At 36.3% G+C, this 10,391-nt stretch overlaps 1 long non-coding RNA gene across 1 annotated transcript; it reads right to left on the bottom strand.

The window, feature by feature from the left end:
• Positions 1–663: 663 nt before the first annotated feature.
• Positions 664–6,734, bottom strand: LOC123381746. The gene is made up of 3 exons (XR_006589108.1): positions 6,465–6,734; positions 3,191–3,283; positions 664–721 (listed from the first exon to the last, which is right to left on the bottom strand). It is a non-coding gene; the product is annotated as an uncharacterized LOC123381746 (long non-coding RNA).
• Positions 6,735–10,391: the final 3,657 nt, after the last annotated feature.

Here is a 10,391-nt window from a genome sequence, read left to right as displayed (position 1 = left end):
TACAAGATCATCTGTGTAGAAAATCTAATGAAATCTAAAAAAGGCCACTAGAATTAACAAGCAAGTTTAACAAGGTTGAGAGCACAGGATCAGTACACAAAAATCAAGTGTATTACCCTAAACTTACAACAAATAATCAGAAGTTGAAATCCAGCAAAACAATGTAATTTTAAAAGCATCAAAAATAGGAAATACTTAGGGGGAAATCTGACAAAAAATATGAAAGATTTGTTGAAAGAAATTAAAGAGGTCTGAAACTTTGTTGAAAGAAATTAAAGAGGTCTGAAGCATAAAGGTTCATGAGCCAGGCTCATGACTCAAAACACTCAATATTACTAAAATGTCAATTCTTTGCAAATTGATTTACAGACAATATAATACCAGTATGCTTTCTTGTGAAATTGCCAAATCGACTCATATATTTATATAAAAATGCAAAGGAAATAGAGGAGCCAAAATAATTGAATAATAAAAATAAAATTGTATGACTACTTTATTTCAAGATAAATTATACTTCATCCACATTAAAAAGGCCTACCCTTGGGGGCGCCTGGGTGGCGCAGTCAGTTAAGCGTCCGACTTCAGCCAGGTCATGATCTCGCGGTCCGTGAGTTGGAGCCCCGCGTCAGGCTCTGGGCTGATGGCTCAGAGCCTGGAGCCTGTTTCCGATTCTGTGTCTCCCTCTCTCTCTGACCCTCGCCCGTTCATGCTCTGTCTCTCTCTGTCCCAAAATAAATAAACGTTGAAAAAAAAAATTAAAAAAAAAAAAAAAAAAGGCCTACCCTTCAAAAGACTTTGTTAAAAGAATAAAAAGACCCACGCACTGACTTGGAGAAAATAGTTGCAAAGCACATATCTGATAAAAGCTTTGTATCCAGAATAGGTAAAAAAACTACCAAAAACTAACAAGAAGTCAAACAACCGAATAAAAATGGGGAAAAGATTTGAACACATGGTTTATCAGAGAAGATGTGTGGATGGAAATAAACACATGAAAACATATTCAACACTATTCGCCATGAGGGGGATGCCAATTAAAACCACAGTTAGGTATCACTACATACCTAACAGAATGACTAGAACAAAAAAGATTCACCATACCAAGTTTTGGTGAGGAGGTGAAGAAACTAAAACTTGCATAAACTTCTGGTGAGAGCGTAAAATGTACAATCACTTTGGAAACCACCTTGATAATTTCTTAAACAGTTAAACATACACATACGATACGATCCAGTCATTACATTCCTAGGTATTTGATCAAGAGAAAAGCAAGCATATGTCCATACAAAGTCATGTACATGAACAACTACAGAAATTTCACTAGTAATAGCCCACAACTAGTCACAAACCAAATACCAATTTACAGGTAAGTAGATAAAAAGTGATATCTTTTCTATAACAGAATGCTGCTCAGCGCTCAAAAAATACACCACTGGTACCTACCAGAGCATGGATGAATCTCAAAATAATTATGTTGTATGAAAGAACTAGAAACCCATCCACCACCACCCCAACCAAGGTATGCACTGTATTACCCCATTCATTAAAACTCTAGCAAATGCAAACTAATCTACAGTGACAGAAAGCCAATGAGTAGTTTTCTGGAGAGGAGAGAAGAGGGGAATGAAGGAAGGAATTACAAGGGTGCAGGAGGAAGTTTTAGGGACAGGATGAATATATTCTCTGTCTTAACTGTGGTTATGTTTTCATGGATATGTTCATTTCAGAACTTATCAAACTGCACTGTTTAAATCTGTGCGGTCTTTTGTATAACAATTTTACCTGAATTTATATAAACATATATACACAATTATATATATATATATATATATATATATATATATATATATATATACATATACACACACACACACATATATATACATATCTACACATATACATATAGCAAACATATTCTACATTCATGTTCTCTAAAATAATTCATTATAGTAACTATTTAAAGTACTATTTAAAATGCCTGTATCTAAGAATATACAATAATACATTACAAGACAAATATCTCAAAATAAAAATGTTATGTATATTTATAAAAAAGTAGAAGATACAGAAATAAGAAAATATTCTTAAATACCAATGTTTTATAAAAATAAATTCTTTAGCATTTAAAGTTAAGTACCTGTAAAAAGACTATTATGACAATACAAGGAAAACAATTTCATTCAAAATATCCCAAAAATGAAATCAACGTCATTCCTTTTAGACTAGGATGTAGAAGGCAAAAAGTATTGTCACTTCGGCAAACACTTCTTTTTCTACTTTAGAATATGGGGAATTTTAAAACTAGTTCATGGAGTTGAAAGTGTTAACATTAAATTGTTTATGTAATGTGCCTGCTACAGGCTGGTAAAATGGCCAATGTTCAGTAAACATTAGTTCCCTCCTCCAGCACATTAAGAAAACATAAAGTCATATTTGCATGACCACAGAGAAAATGTTTGTGGTAGCAAAAGAGAAAATTGTGTAATTCAATATTTTGTTAATCTAACTGCAATCTTTGAATTAAAGGAACAAATTATGCACAATATTCTAAATAAGACTGTGTTTCTGGAGGTTAAAATAAACTTCATGCAAAATCCCCTTTGAAATCCACATAATCTCGGTCCAGGGTAAGACAGAATATTTGAAGTGGAAAGCTGCAAAGGACTATGGATAAGCCCTAATTCTCCAGAGGGTTTTAGGGTCTACATCTAAGGATGTCACATCAGTTACTACAGGGAGAAAAGAAAAATTTTCAAATGGAAAAGAAGATAGTTGCATTTACATAATACTTTAAACAATCTAGAGTGATTTGACCTTGTTTTAAAGTTGTACTATTAAAAAAGAAGCAGGCTTATGACAAAATTTGTTAGTAAGAGAACAATCTCAGAGCTAGATACTCAATGGAGGAAAGAAAATATTTAGTAGGAAAATGAGACTACCCTACCTGAAATTTCCTGGATAAAAAAGTATCTGAGATATCTGATACTGTGAAATTCTAAATTCAGATTTTAAATTCAAGTATCTTAGAAAAGAAAAAAAATAAATGTGTATGATGGGAACAGAACATGTAAATTCATTCTACTGAATATTCTGATAAGCTTCTATTAGAGGTAGTTCAACACACACACACACACACACACACACACACACTGGCCTTAATTCAGCCCCATTATTTAACAGCACTACTTACATCATCTGTGCTCCAAGGTCTTTACTGCAAATTTTTGTGTCTATCTACTTCCAAATATTTCTTAACACATGAAGAGATCAATTATTTGTGATCCTATTTTAAAAAAAGATACAAATTTTCATTTAAAAAACCCAAACTCACTACAGATATTTAAAAAAAAGCAATTATCAACTTAAATTAGTGACCAATCCCTTTTCACAGGACTTTTTAAAAGGTGAAACCCCTGGGGGCACCTGGATGGCTCAATCGGTCAAGCTTGTGACTTCGGCAGGTCATGATCTTGAGGTTTTTGAGTTCGAGCCCCAAGTCAAGCTCTGTGCTGACAGCTCAGAGCCTGGATCCTACTTCAGATTCTGTGTCTCCCTTTCTCTGTGTGCCCCTCCCCGCTCACACTCTGTCTCTCTCTCTCAAAAATAAATAAACATTTAAATAAATAAATAAATAAATAAATAAATAAATAAATAAATAAATAAATAAATAAAAGCTGAAACCCCTGGCTTTGGAGTGAAGATTGTGTTCTTCAAATTAAGTAAATTCACTCTACAAACATGAGTTGTCCTAAGGACGAGTAGGATTCTTGTGCAATTTTTGCCCTAAGATTTCAGAAAGGATTTTTATGCCAGAATGTCTTGTAATGAGTGAGTTTATTCTATTTCCTTTTTATTTTAATTACTATTATTTTGCACTTGTTTGTCCCATCATTTGTTTTGTGTTTTTAATTTACCAAACTTTTTCTTTTGATTTTCATCTCCTCCATCTTCTGTTGCTGTAATTAAAATTTTCTGTATTCATTTGTTTGACTTTTTACTATTTAAAAACTCTTTTAGTCTTTCCTCATGTTTAGGTTTAAATTTTAATCTGCAAACTTGATTAAATGATATAATAATAATTTCTGTCTTCCTCCTGAACAATTAAAGAACCTGAGAACTTTAACAATGAAACACTTTATTACATTGTTTTCTAGTATATACATATTTAGCTTCAATGTCTTGTTAAATGCCACAAAATTACCCATCACTATCATTACTTTTATCAATGAGTCTTCATATCAACTCACATGTTTCTTGTAACTTGCTTATTTTTCTGGATTCCATTGTTCCTGAATGAGATCTTTTATTAGTTATTTCAATGACAGCCTGTTAGTAATCAAATCTCTCAGACTTTGTCTGAAAATGTCTCTATTTCTGCATTATTCTTATATAGAAGTTCTGCTGTGTATACAAGTTTTAACATTTTAAGATATTATTTCATTTTCTTTTGGCTTCTTTTGCTGCTTATGAGTGTTCCACGTTAAGTATAATTATAGGTAATCTGCTCAGCTTAAGATTTTCTTACTGTTCTCATTGTGTTTAGGATTCGGTGTATGACTTCAACCTGATAATTTTTTGGAAAATTCTGATTCTGGAAAATTCTCAGTGATTTTTTTAAAAAATGTATTTTCTTAAAAAAAAAGAGACTTTTCTGACATTATTAAATCTTCCCAATCTATCTTTTGTATCTTTTATATCTCAATCTATTCTTTTATATCTTTCTGTACATTCTGGTAAGTTTCTCAAACCTATTTTCAGGTCTCTTAATTCTTGTCTACTTTTGTGTAATCTGCTATGTGATTAACTTTTAGGGGTTTTTTTTGCTTAAATTTCAAAAACTATTTCTAGAAATTATATATGGTTCTTTTTCAAATATATATATATATATATATATATATATATATATATATCCTCTTCCCTCATTGTAATTTCCATCTTTCTCTCTTGAATTTTATTTCCAAACCTTTTCAAATTATTACATTTCCTGAAGTTCTTTAAGGTGCTAATTTTCCTGCTTGTGTTTCTACCCAATCTCCTTTGTAGTAAATTATTTTCTGCGTGGCTTGCATTTTTGCTGTTTTTGTTGTTTTTATGAACTCATCTTCAGTCCACAGTACCTTTTGTATGAGTTCTGTGAATTTCAGTTGTAGAAACATCCTCATTTTGTGTTTAATTCTGCTATATCCCAGGAGTTTTCACTGGTCCGGGAAAATATGCTAATTTCTCAGCTTGAAACTTGTACAATGCAAATAATGTGAATTTGGGCCCCATCTGTGGATACTACTTGGGCTTTCAATTACTTACAGAAGAATTATTTTCTCCTCATCCTCAACTCCAAACTCGTTACTTCTCAGCTCCACTGAGGAGCATTTTCAGGACTCTTTTTTAAGAACTGAAGGCCTCTGAGGCACCTGGATGGCTAAGTTGGGTAAGCATCTGACTCTTGAATTTGGCTCAGGTCATGATCTCACAGTTCCTGAGCTCCAGCCCCCTGTTGGGCTCTTCACTCCTGGGGCCTGTTTCAGATTCTCTCTCTCCCTCTTTCTCTGCCCCTCCCCTGCTCACACACACTCTCTCTCTAAATAATAAATAGACTAAAAAAAAAAAATCGAAGGCCTTTTATGGTTCCAGCTTTATACTAGGGTTTTAAACTCCCCAACTCTTGTTGGCCAGGACCTCATTTCTTGGTATTAAATCCCTAGTCCCTGGTCTTTGTCCTTTATGCAGACCACAGGCACCATCTTTGCTTGTCACAGCAGCAGTGTGCACGCTGGGAACTCTACCTTTGAGGCTGATTATTTCTGGCACCTGTGAATTGCCCATTATTTCTTTTGAAGTTGACTGTGTGTGGTGTAATGTGAACGGAGAGCTAAATCTGTATTATCTTAGTTTGTCATGTGACCGGGAAGTGTCCTGGAACATCTCTTTTATAATCTTACTTTTTAATATCTTGTTTTCTTGTTTCCATCCTGTAACTGTAGATTTACAACTCTTGGTCTTATCTAATTTTATAGCAGCATTCTTATTCCTCCTACAGATTTTATCACTAGTAATTAATATGTGACGGAGATAGTCTACGGAAGCCATGTAACACACCCTGCGGGCTCCATTGTCCCCCGTTTGCCTCCTTGGGAAGCCCCACACCCCATGCACCCGGCCCACGCACTGACCCTGGCACTCGGGCGTCCCCCACGGCATTCAAAAGAGAACACTTGAGGCCTGGATGAAGGAGCCAGCGCCCCCTTTGCAGGGTGACGGCAACTAGGCGAGCCAGAAAGGCACAGCAAGCCTGAGGCTGCTCTCCAGGGGAAAGCCTCCAGAGACCGGAAGCAGTGGTTTCCCATGGCAAATTCTGGGCACCTCACAGCCGCGGGGAGACACAACTGCCCCCGGGAGTAGTGGTTCGGGTTGCTGAGGCCTTGCACCTTGGCAAACACCTGATTGGGGCCCCGGGGGTTCCTCACCAGAAGCTCCGCGCTTCTCCTTTGTCCTCCTGGAGGGCTGTGGCTCTGTGGCTGGAGCATGCGCACTTCACTTCCCCAGTCTGGGCTGCGGTGGTCCCGCAGGTCCCGCAGAGCGTGTGGGCCAGAGCTGGTTCTGCGCGCTTGGCGTTGGAGGTTGCCGGGTAGGCGGCGTGAGCCAGACTCCTTACAGACAAGGGTGAGAGGTGGGGCCTCTAGTGCACCGGAGCGCCCAGATGTTTCTCACTTCAGGACTCCGCAGCCGCCTGTAGAACTCGCGACACCCCGCGAGATCAGCCTTTCTCTGGAAACAGCCTTTAGTTCCTCTTTTTTGAGAGATGCTATCTATTTATCTATATGTACACATACAGAGCATGTCTCTGAACATGTATAGACGCCTGTGTGGCTCAGTCGGTTAAGTGTCCGACTTCCGCTCCGGTCGTGGTCTCACCATTGGTAAGTTCGAGCCCCAAGTCAGGCTCTGTGCTGACAGCTCAGAGCCTGGAGCCTGCTTGAGATTCGGTGTCTCCCTCTCTGTCTGCCCCTCCCCTGCTCACACTCTCTCTTTCTCTCTCTCTCTCAAAAATAAATATTTTAAAAAATTGAAAACAAAAAGAAAACATATTTCTGAATAAATATATACACATGTATATTCAGTAATAATCAATACACCTTTCAGACACCATCCAATTTGTCTTCTAAAAAACATTTACAAATGTTTGTGGGTCAAGAAATACTGCACAGAGAATTAAAACACCTGAACAAAGACTATTTTGAACTCTTTGGAAGAAGAGACTTTTTCAGTGTCTATTGTATATATTGAAATATTCCCAATTGGCCTTAAAACTACTCACCCAAGAGACATCTAAAGGTTCCTTCTCAATGAAATGCCCCAAATACAAAGATGACAAAATTAGAATATCCTATCTTTGAGTCCAAATATAAGGAAGTTCCAAAGGGCCCACTAAACTTGTCCTTAAAATGTCCCAGGCAAGTCTTCATCAGAATTCGGGAATAATTTCCTACCACCCCAAAAAAAGGATATAACAGATTGTAAAAATCTGGCCTTTACTTTTGGTGGTTCCCAACCAGTCCTGAATTCTGTGCTTTCATATATAAGGGAAACAAAATCTGCAAAAGGGACTTCTAGTGTTTTATTTTTGTTTACACTTATAATAAAACAGACCTCCAAGCATGGGTCTTTTTGGAAATCTTAATTCTATTAGCCCTTTTTGGTTTATGAGAAAAATAAACACAAGGAGCCCAACTCTCATATTTACAGAGCAAAGCCACAGTAGTTAGGCTGAGGTTTGGTGGCTACTTAACACTGTACCTCTTTGTTTCCATCGAGCTGAGAGATCTGAAAATTCATCCAGTGTTCTTAACAGCTGGGAGGGACTGGAAATGAGACAAGTCTATCTAATCACAATTTTGGAGGCCACTCCAAGACTAAGTAGGTCCCATATCCTTGGGCAGCTATGAATGCCCGCCCTGTTGAGATTGTTTGCAGATAACAATAGGTAAGAACCCTGATAAGGCTTCAGGTGCAGAGGTCACAGAGCTGCCCTTCTGGGCATAATGGGTAACAGGGAATTCTTTCCCATTGTTAACAGCAGTATCTTAAAAATCCCATTTTGTCTTCTAAAATAAATGCAGATTCCCTTATGCAATCTGTCCCTTTTCTTTGTTTGTTTGTTACATAATAGTGAGATAATTTGGGGTTAAAAATGAATACAGCACTTATCATCACATCTTAATTTCAGTAAAAGGAAATGAGAAGAAGGAGGTCTTTATGTAAAACACACCTATTTATTTACCTTTTGATGCCGGTAGCACATTTTTTTTAGAAAAAAAAAAAAGCTTATTGAAAGAATTATTTGTTTCTCAATCTAAATTTCTCTAATCCTAGTAAATCCCAGCTATACAACATAATAGTATGTGTGTGATAGGTAATTAAATTAAAGAAAAGTAAATTCAGTTCATTGCGTGAGTGATATGGACTCAGCAGATTTAATGTTTGCATTTATTATTTCATTAATCCTGTCATTCATGCTTTCAACAAGCATGTGCAGAGTGCCTGAACTGTGCTGAGTGCTAGAGATAAAAACATTTCCAACATCAAGGACATTATCATTTCGGGAGAGACATAGATAAATATACTAACAATTACAAAAGTAAAAAGTAATAATAATAATAATTTTTAAATAGAAATATCCTTGGAAATCTAGGAGGACAGAAGAAAGACATGTTGACAAGCCTGAAAAATAGTTAAAGAAAGCTTAGCAAAAGAAGTAGCACTTGAGAAAATGTGACAGTTCTGAAGTAGAACTGTCAACTCAGCCAGGGTCTCTCCCTTTGAGGAGAAGAGAAGTGTGCCAGGTTTCAAGTTGTCACAATGTTTCATATGTACCACCCCCTACATATGTTTGATGGACAAGGCCCAGGGAGGCAGATAAAACATCCTGCTAGGGGAGGAGATTCCTACACAATGAAGAAGCATTCCGTGATTCACAGAGGGGCTTTTTTTGTTTGTTCTAAGTTTTATTTTTTTTTTTTCGTAATCTCTACACCCAATGTGGGGCTCGAGCTTATGACCCCAAGATCAAGAGTCACATGCTCTTCTGACTGAGCCAGCCAGGCACCCTTCACACATCTTTTTGATGTTTGGACATTCTTACAGATGGAACCCAATACATAGTCATCTGAACTTTCAACTCTGTTTTAGGGCCCCTGGGTGTCTCAGTTGGTTAAGCGTCAGACTCTTGGTTTCAGCCCAGGTCATGATCTCATGGTTCGTTGGACCGAGCCCCGCATTGGGCTCTGCACTGACAGCATGGAACCTGCTTCGGATTCTCTGTCTCCCTCTCTCTGTCCTTCCCCTGTTCATGCTCTCTCTCTCTCAAAAATTAGTAAACATTAAATAAAACTCTAAACTCAACTCTGTTTTATATATACACACAAAAATAATTTTTGCCTAGTTTATCCACTGAATTTTCCAGAATTAACACTACTGTGAAAATTGAGGAAAACTTGGGGGGCGGGGGTGCAAACAAGACTAGTTCAAGATTCCCCAAAAACAGCAGTCACTACTGGTAACTTTGGTGAACCCAATATAACACATTGTATCTGTCTGATCTGCAGCTGTCCCATTCTAACTGGACCTGTATGTATATATGTATCTATAATATCTTTGAAATGTGATGTGAAAAAAAAAGTATTGACAATATTCAATTCAAAATTGAAAATCCAAATTTATTTATTAATATTAGATGCATACATAGGACTACTTCATTATGTCTTTGAATATAGATGCTCTTTAGCATTCATATATGAAAATATATGACTTACTTAAAAATCTTTTTATTTCTCCTATAATGTTATAATTTTATATTGACTTTAATTTTTATTGAGTTATAATTACAAACAATAAAGCACACAGATCTTAAGTATATTTTGATAAGTTTGATAAATACATAATCCATATTCAATACCCCATCAAGACATAGAACATTTCCATCTCTCTGCTCACCTCATGGCCTCTTTATCATCAGTTCTCTCCCTTCTCCACACACAAAGGCAACCAGTGTTCTGATATCAAATCCCATTGAATAGTTTTGGCTACTCTTAAATATAGTACAAATGGAATCACAAAGAATGTATACTTTTGTGCCCCAATTTACTCAACATGTTTTGTTTTGTTTTGTTTTTTGAGATTCATCCATGTTACTTTGTGTAATCAGTAGTTTGCTCCTTTTTATTGTTGAGCAGTATTCCATTTCATGAAAGTTAACATTTTATATGTAGGTATGTTACATTACCTCTACATTTATTTCATGATAGTAGAGGGGGACTTCAAATATTTTATAAATATGGACGAAGAGATCAAGTCTGATAGATTAAGAATTGTATAGTGGTTAACAGCATGGAATT

Source organism: Felis catus, chromosome D4 (assembly GCF_018350175.1).
Source record: "Felis catus isolate Fca126 chromosome D4, F.catus_Fca126_mat1.0, whole genome shotgun sequence".
In the NCBI taxonomy this organism is placed as follows: Eukaryota; Metazoa; Chordata; class Mammalia; order Carnivora; family Felidae; genus Felis; species Felis catus.
The sequence above is the reverse complement of the archived record's forward strand: the minus strand, read 5'-3'. Positions and strand labels throughout refer to the sequence as shown.